The 9,352-nt window shown below is 36.3% G+C and overlaps 1 protein-coding gene across 6 annotated transcripts in view; it reads left to right on the top strand.

Annotated features, from left to right (window-relative positions):
- Positions 1-1,929: 1,929 nt before the first annotated feature.
- Positions 1,930-9,352, top strand: part of WDR89 (WD repeat domain 89) — a 46,136-nt gene continuing 38,713 nt past the window's right edge. For 2 of the 6 annotated variants that reach the window (XM_088797362.1, XM_088797363.1), the window contains exon 1: positions 2,104-2,259. The gene's annotated coding sequence lies outside the window, so the exon portion shown is untranslated. Of the gene's footprint in view, positions 2,260-2,489; positions 2,737-9,352 lie in introns of those variants that run through there. The other 4 variants (XR_012494655.2, XM_074327393.2, XM_019733539.3 and 1 more) reach the window with 4 other exon arrangements.

Here is a 9,352-nt window from a genome sequence, read left to right as displayed (position 1 = left end):
CTGTTTTAATTTCTATTTTTAAATTCTCAACAAATAAAATAACTAAGTTTTTTCACTTTAAAATGGAACACTCTGGGAGCTTCCAAAAGAGTGAGCACTAAAGACAGTTAACACAGATCAGCCAAATGTGCTCATGATAGTCACTCAGTTGATCAATCACTCTGCCCAACACTGCTAACCACAGCAGCAGTCTTCATACCTGCAGTTTTTAATGGTTTTTATCCTTAGTCACATGAATTTAATTGCTATCCCAAATGGGCCATTAATTTAAAATAGGAGGCATAAGGAAAATACCATTAAAATGATAGTTAAAAAAAAGATTACCATTAAAATGCTAGTTAAAGAAAGCATTAAAACTGATAATTGTTCATTTTTTGCCTCAGGGTGATTTTTGTATCCATATATTTCACTTAGTACATCATATAAATTATTAAAAGGAGAAATATAGTGGTGATTACACCCAGTTTGGCTCTTCATTTATTGAAAATAAAAAAAGTTGTATCTTCCATGTTTCATTTACAAATAACAATCTGAAACCTCTCATTTAGAAACAAGACACAAAAAATTATAATTTGATTTTTTAAAACAAAAATGCAGTAACTCCAAAAAAATCAGTCATAAAAGCAGTGGCTTTTTGCTTGGCTTTATTCCTGTAAAGTGTACTTAAATTTTAATCTAGAAATGTAGAACTACTATGTATCACAAACCCTGTTTTTTCTTACACAAAACACTTTGTATTGTTAAATAGGAAAAACCTATCGAAAGAGAAACGTCCACTCAGGTACAGTTTTTGGTATTTATAGATTGACTTTTAGTTTTGCTAAACACAAAGTGATGAAATATTACTAAATGGACTCAAAGAAGTAAAAGGCCTTCATGATTCAATAAAGGCAGGGAAACCCTGCCTTAAATCAACATGATGTTTGGTTTAATAAAGGCTTAAAATGGATTTCATAATACAATCTTTAATAATGTACCATGTGTGTACTTGCTGAAACTGTTCACGCTTGCAATTTTCACTACAGCACTATTTTCTTGTCAAGACAGGAGCTAGTTCTGCTTCATGTCTTATCAACACTTGATTTATGTAAGCAGCTGCTACCTGCACCATTATAGTATGTACAATTGCTAAATTTAGGGAACTTTTCAAATATTCTCAAACGGACACTAATATGAAAATCAAACACTATTTTCTCATAACAGAAAAAAATTTACAAACCAAAAATGTTACTATCCACCCGAGTACTATAATTACGAACACCTAGCAGAGTACCGTAGTAAAATGTTTGAAACACTAATATTTATCTTTTACAAGCATACATGAAGTCTTTTCAGTTTTCCTCTGTCCTTTGGTTTTAACAGTGCTGATAAGTGCAAGGATAAAAAGCACAACGGCACACATCAGAACCGGGGTAAACGCCAGAGGGTGTTAATAAGGCAGAATTCAGTAGCAACAGCCACGCATAAAGCTGTAGGACTTGGGCGAACGCCCGAGTTCCGTGGGGCGGAGATGGAGCTACCTTCAAACTGATAACTTATTCAGCCAGTGACACAGTTACACCAAAGAGGGAGTAAAGGACTGGTTCCTTTCAGTCCCAACACTGAAGTCATACTTAGAAGTTCTGAACGTATGTGGATGTTTCAAGGCCCACTTCTAACTACTACGTATTTCTTACTCGGAGTAGAAGCTTCCTCGTCACCAAAACAACTCTCTACCCGAGATTGGCTCGATGGAAATTCTAGCGTCTAAATGCAGAAAGCAACTCGCGTTGCCCAGTGTCAACGGAAGGACCCAATCGCAGGAGGAAGAGGCGGAACTCACTTTATTCTTGTCCTTTATTGGCCACGCAGCCAGGAGGCTCAACCCTACATCACAACCAATGAGTCGTTGAAACTTCCGTTAACGTAACGTAAGGGGCGGTGGTGTACGACGCTAGACGTACGCTGGGTCTACACAAACGCAGACATCCTGTTTTCGTCCAATCCGAAGAGAGCCCAGCTCCCGGCAATTCCTCGCCCCTCTCTGCCCCTCCTCTTTCGCTTCCTCTGGGCTATGGCCCGCCTCTCTGCTGCTGACCAATCGTCTTCATTTTCGTTTTCGCGTTTACCCAATCAGAGAGGTAGAGGGTGGAGTTCCGGTCGTCAGCTCTGCGCGGTCCCTGAGCTAGTGTTTTCTCCTGCTCCTGTTGTGGGCTAATAGCTGAGGTACATTTTGAAAGGCCGGGCTGGCGAGTCTCCGGGATGGGAAGCTCTCTTGAGGTGAGGCAGCAGTACCGGTTGAGTCTAGACAGCCGGAATCGCTGAGCCTCTAACTCGAGGAGTTGAGGGAAATGGGGAGGTGTCGGGAGGAGGGACCACGTGTTGGGGATTCTAGTGCTTTGGTCTGAGTCTCTGTCAAACTCCTGCAGTCCTTGCCCCGAGGGCCTTCCGCCGGTTAGGTTGGTGGCACCACCGCCGCCCCCAGCACTTCCTGTGGGTCTTCCTGCGTGAAAAGCGTAGAGCCCTTCGCCATGGGTTCAAGGAAGAGTAGCCAGGACCTGGGTTTCCCCCTGTTCCTCCCTCTGTCCCTTCGCATTCTTTCCTACCCACCTCCCGAGTTTGTTAATTTCGAGGTCAGAAAGCAAATTTTCTTTTGGGAAAAGACGTCATGTGATATATAGTACGAACTAGGAGACCACGTATTACGTTAAGCATTTCACATGTGCTCTCATTTAATCCCCATAACAATCTAAAAAGGTAGGTACAATTACTGTTCTCATTTTCACTCGAAGACTCACGTTAAATTGCTAAGTCCACGTGTTATCTTAAGCTTGTCTTTGACAACTTAAATTGAGTGTGGCATTCGGTTTCCATGGACGTAAAATATAAATGTGCTATTACTTGTAAAATGTTGCTACTGTTTTCTAACTTGAAGCTATTTTAGAAATGAATACAACATACCTACAACTAAAAGTGATTGCTATTATCGAGGTAAAATGAACTAGTAGAAAGACATCGGAGTAGGAGCCATTTACTAACTGACTGGGGAAGTCACCCTCAGCCTCAGCTTCTTCAAGTGCAGAATTGGAATTAGTACCAGCCTTGTCTGTTTCTTAGATTTGTGAGGATCCAATGAGATAATGGATCTAAAATACAAATTACTGATGTTAACTATGACTTTCTACTTTTCATATTCTTTCCTGTGGAGGCTAGACTATCATTTGAACCTAGTGCAAAGAATATATAACGGTGGTAACATGTATCCTCGTACCACTTAACCTTATGTGTCCCACTACCTGGGGTTCAGGACAGTATTCCTTTGAGTGCATAAGTCTTTCTTGTCTGGTTTATATTCTTACCTTAGGCTGCTGTAAATAGCGTAAAGCAAAAGTAGATCTGCCCACATAACTGCTTTTGTGAATTCTTTTCTCTTAGCTTGTATTGTTATCCTTGCAGTTTTTGAGTTGTATCTTTGTTTTAACCTAAAATCATGACTCTTTTCCCTGCAACTTCTACAGTTACAAATAGGACTGAAGATAATGCTTATTTTTCCTTTTTCCTATGATGCTTTTCCATGATTTCTACATATTTAAGATATTTTCATTTACTTGATAGCAAAGACCATAATTGAAAACAAAAGAATTTCTATATTTCTGAACTGGAGTGCTATTCATATTTAGTTCAGTGTTTTAGGACCAGTTTTGTGCAGATCACTGCTAAGCTGTTGAGAGGGTATACAGTTGACCCTTGAAAAACACAGGTTTGAACTGTGCTGGTCTACTGTCTACTTATACATGACTTTTTTTTCAATACATACTGTTTATGATCTGCTTCTTATAGTAGCCAGTTTACTATAGTCATAGGTATGTGTCCCCCAGTTTAAGAAGCATGATCTCAGATGATTGGGATTCATTATAAGGAAGCCATTTAAGTGACCAAATAAAGATTCTGGGTCCCATTGCTCCTAAGGCTTAGACTGTGCACTAGGCTTCATGAGAACTGGACTGATAGTTCTCATCATTGATACTCTCCAATCCCTTTAGCAAGAAAACAGTAGCTCTGATGACTTCAGTTTTTTGTCATATTTTCAGAAGAAGATAACCTTCTGTTGCCCTCTCCTGTCTGGCTGGAATTCATAATTCTCAGGAAACAGCATCTGATGAGTTGAGCTTGTTACTATCCTCTTATTGGAATAAGATAATGTATGAAAAAACAGCTCTCAGGAGGCATTCAGTATATAATAACTATTTAGTAAAGGTCTCTGTGCTTTTTGCACGGAGTTGTAAAAGGAAGGCAAGGAGAAGCACATGTGGGACATTTCTGTGGATCAGCCCTACATTAATTTTTCTCACATTTCTTTGGCTAGAACTGTCACATAGTCACACCTCACTAGGCTACTTATGTGCCTAGCTAATGATCTCATGAGTTAGCAATCTGCTATAATGGGCAATACCTCTAGCCAGCTTCTTAAGACTTACTCTCAGCCCTTAGTTTCCACCTTTTAGTTTCTTCACCGTCTGAACTCTCCATTGGCCTCTCTAGACAACCCTGTTGGACAAAATCCTTTTAAACTGTCATCAGGTCCACAGGAAAATGCCTCACATCCCTTGCTCTGACAGAGTGTGGGTGTACACAGGCCAAAAACAATGCAATGCAGCCATTTTTCCTTGTTTTGTTTGAACAGGTAGCCAGCCACAGTCTTAGGCTTTCCTAGTCATGGATCCTGTATCAACACTACAGGGGACCTGTTTAAGGCTATGTGTTTGAGCTACTCATGCATGATAAAGTGGGAACAAGGAAAACAATTCCACAATGTTTTTTCACAACTTCTTCAAAAGAAATTCTTTTTCCAGCCTCTTCACTTTGGTGCTTTTATTCCCTCAAAATGGGTGTCAAAACTAATGATTGCAAAACTAGTTTTAGGCCATCTTTGCTAGCCCAATATGGGTGGTTTACCACCTGGTTTTAGGATGTGACGGTACAGTGTGCAGTTTATAGGCTACAAAGTTTTTATTTTTCTACACTTGCAGTTTATTGGACTTTTTTTTTTTTTGATGATTAATATATAACTGATAAAAAAATTTCACCCAGTAGTCTAAGTTATGTCACTTATTTGTTAAATGTTCCCATTTGGTTCACCAGCCCTCTCTATTCCTTGGTTTGGTGGTAATCTAGGTGAAATAAATGTAGAGGAATGAACAGTTTAAAAAAACTCTTTGAAGCTGATAATTATGGGGAAGCTAGTATTTCTCAGTGACTAAAATGTTTCTTAGGTTTCCTCATCATCATGTAGAATCATTTGATCTTATAAATTGCCTTATTTGATTTAGAATAAACTTCAGTGATTGAGATGAATCTTGTTAGAACTGATTTTTTTTTTTTTAAGTCTTGAAGAATAGTGCTGTTGTAGGGTCATCTTATTTCACAGGTTAACACTTAAAATTGGATTCTCTTTGCTTTAATAAATGCAGGTTTTCTTGGTTTCCAGTGATTTAGCTGATTCATTTCAGCTAGATAAATTGTATATCATGCAATAATGAGATTTTTAGCAAAACTCTTAACTTTTTTTTTTTAATTTTATTGGGGAATATTGGGGAACAGTGTGTTTCTTCAGCTCCAAGTTGTTGTCCTTCAATCTAGTTGTGGAGGGTGCAGCTCAACTCCAAGTCCAGTTACCATTTTCAATCTTTAGTTGCAGGGGGCACCACCCCATGTGGGAATTGAACCAGCAACTTTGTTTGAGAGCTAGTGCTCTACCAACTGAGCCATCTGGCTGCCCTTTTAACTTTTTAAAAGATCATAATATTTCATTATGTGTTCTATTATAGTTTCCAAATTTCCTGGGCTAAGCATTAATCGTTATGACACAACTTGAAAAGTATAAAGCATAAAACTGTTGGCAACATGATGTGATAGAATGAGCACTTGGAATCACAGGATGGATCTATCTAGATCATGCAAAATATTTAATTTTTGTAAGCTTTAGTTTACTTATTTGTAAAGAAAGAGTAATAGTAATTGTCCTACTTAATTCTCATAGTTGTGAGAATCCGATGAAATGACAAATACTGTAGTTTTTTGCAAAATGTGATTCTTTTAATAAAATATAAGGTTATATTAAGTATCTATTGTATCTTAAAAGAGTTCAAAATTTTTTTAAGTTTACCACAATTGTTTGCCTCTTCATCAGTTGACAGAACCAGAAATACAAAAATCTTGTCTATCAAGTCTTTTAAGTTAATATTGGTGTTAAGTTAGTGTCAAAATTTCATTTTGCTTTACAATTTCATAGGAAAATTAAAAAGAATCTCTTCTTCCAAAGACTAATAAGCTTGGTGTGCCATTGTAATGAAAACAATTTTCCAGATAATTTAGATTAGGCTCTTTATCATGTCAGTTAAGATACTTCCTTTACACGTTCCTTAGTGTTAGTATGTATACTGAGATAAGTGACTGCTGTCTCCATTCTCTTTGTGGACATTCATCCTGATCATTATTATTTTTTATTGGCTTTTAAAAGAATTGCACCATTCCTTGAATTGCCACAGAGCTAATGATTAAGAGCACAAATTCTTAAAGCAAACTGCCTGAATTGAGTACAGGCTTCAGTTACTAGCTCTGTGACCTTGAGCTGTTTACATGTAACCATTCTGTGCTTCAATTTCCCATCTGTGAAATGGGATAATTATAAGTACCATAGCATGTTATGAGAATAAATGAGTATTTGTGAAGTGTTAAAACAGTGCCTGACAAACACTATTAAATAAGTTCCTTCCTCATTGATTTTATTCAATATCATCATAAAGTATTAATGTGAAATAATAGCTATTAGGTTGGTGCAAAAGTAATTGCAGTTTTTGCAATAATTTTTAACCTTTTAAACCACAATTACTTTTGCACCAACCTAATAGAAAAAGCTCTAGGTGATGCTTATATTTTAAATTTATTGTATCTTATAGCTGATATTATTTTAAATCTCTCTTTAAGACTGGAAGTACTTGGCCCAGGCAACCAAAATTTGCACTGAACTTCACATCACTGATATTGCCATCATCTTAAAAAAAATTTTCTTAGGTTAAGGCGTTCCACATATATATGCTTTAAATATTTTAACTGTGCTGCTTTTTTGTTTGATTGATGATGATTCATTTCCATTAATGCAAATAAGAATTATAATAACACCACTTTACATTTGAATGGCCTTTTAAAAATGCTTTGTAAAATAATGTCCTTTATATCATTTGAGAGTCAATGTAAGAAAACATTTAAGAATATGCGGTCTTGAATCATATTTGAGTTCCATTCCCTCCTATGTATTTGTGAGTCGAGTGACCTTTAGCAAATCATCTGCTTTTTTTTTTAAATCATCTACTTTTTCTAAGCCTCTCTTTTCTAAGTATAAAATGGGAGAAGTAGATGTACCTACTTTATAGGGCTGTCCAGAAGGTTAAATGAGATAAAATGCATGTAAAGCATTTAGAACATTTCCTGGCATATAGCAAGACTTCAGTATATCTTAGTTACTATTATATCATTGGTGCACACAAAAGAACCAATAATTAGAACAAGTGGAAATGTGAGGAAACCAAGATTCAAATCGGATCTGTGATTTACTGAAGGTCACATGCAAAAAAAAAAAGTAAGCCTCCTCACTTCTAGTGCAGAACTTTTTCTTTAAAAACAGTGCCTCCTTTTCTACCGTAACACCTCTTCAGCTTTTTTATGTTGAGGCGGTCCATCCCAGATAGGTTCCTTCACTTCCCATTGTGTTTCCAGTTCTTGGTTGTGGGTTAGAGTACATATTTTTTTTTTTGGTTCTGATTCTGTCAAAGCCCTTGCCTTTCTTCATGAATCCTTCCTTTAGCCCTGTATTACTCAGACCTAAAGTTGTTAGCATGCACTATCATAGGCATCTCTTTTCAAGAAAGAATAGATATTAAAGCGAAATTTTTATACTGGTTAGTTTTTTTTAAGTTGTGATTTGTATTAGTTATCATTAATTTGTATTTAATGTGGCATTGACTTATTTTCATGAAGCTGTTTTATTCTCTCCAAACTTACCATTTTTCCTGAGATTGTAAAATCAAATCGAGGTTTTTCTTAGGAACTGAGAAAGGAGTTTGTGAATCATACAAATCCCCCGAGCCATTCTAAAAATAGGAGGAATACAATTTATGAATCATTGGGTTATTTTTGAAAATCTTGAATGATTAGAATGTAGATATATCTTTTTTGGCATAAAAAATATGTTTATATTATATAAGCAAAGCACATAGTATTTACTTCATTACTTGCAATAAATTATTTGCAGGAAATTTGAGATAATTTGATTCTATAAAATATTTCCTGAAAGAAGAGCATTTTGAACGTACTGTTTAATTCTGGAATTTGAGTATTTAGGACTAGCTATTAAATTAATTCAAACAAGCAGGTGTTTAGTGAATGCTTTCTGCATATAGGGTACTGTGTAAGATGGTAAGATGGTGTTCCCAAATTCTAAACCTTTCCTTAGCTTCCTCAGTTATGTCTTCATGGTGCTCTCTGTGACTTAGGAGGTTAGAGTGAATTAACTTTGTCAAAGCTGTGGTTATGGATGTTTCATTAATGTTGTTACTAATTGATTTATTTGTTATGTAGTAGCTTTGCTTTCTCCAGAAAAGGGATAGCTGCTTCTAAGGCTTGGGGTGTGCATGTGTGTATTTCTAAGGCTTGGTGTGTGTGTCTTTTCCTGTCTTTGGCATTGTTTTAATATATATGTAGTTCCTTATCTTTGCCTTTTTGTCTTCCTCTGTTGAGTTTGTTTTGGGTGTGTTTGTATTTTTACACTGCTCTCGCTGGAAGTACGGTCTTGTGAGGTAGGTTGGTAGTGGGTTGATATTAGAATTAGAGAACATGGTTCTTATCCTTAAGAAGTTTATACAGCAGGGAGAAACAAATATAGATATGTAAAACATAACTAGAGATAACTAACACTTCAGTATACATATTTAGTGTATGATTGTTGCTGTATGAATAACACAATATTTTGGCATTCAGAGGAAGTAGAAACTTGCTTTAGGCTGGGTTAAGAAAGATTTTGTAGTGCTAGTAGCATTAGAGCTAGACCTTGAAGCATGGGTAGGATCTAGATACCTCAAGAAAACGATGTAGGATTCTTGGAGAGAATAACAACCCTTTATGCAGTTCTATTGTAGGAAAAATAATTTTACCCATTAAAATATTGATAAGTCTGGGGTTGCTATAAAATACCGTGTAATTCACATATTCAAACATCTGCAGCCCATGCAGAAACAACAACAAAATGTATATGATACTTTATAAAACTTAAGCATTTCATTTTATGTACTTAAGAACTGTTTGTGAAATCATATAT

This window comes from Rhinolophus sinicus, chromosome 3, assembly GCF_057876585.1.
Source record: "Rhinolophus sinicus isolate RSI-liver-muscle chromosome 3, RSI-T2T, whole genome shotgun sequence".
In the NCBI taxonomy this organism is placed as follows: Eukaryota; Metazoa; Chordata; class Mammalia; order Chiroptera; family Rhinolophidae; genus Rhinolophus; species Rhinolophus sinicus.
This window is presented reverse-complemented; position numbering and strand designations above follow the sequence as displayed.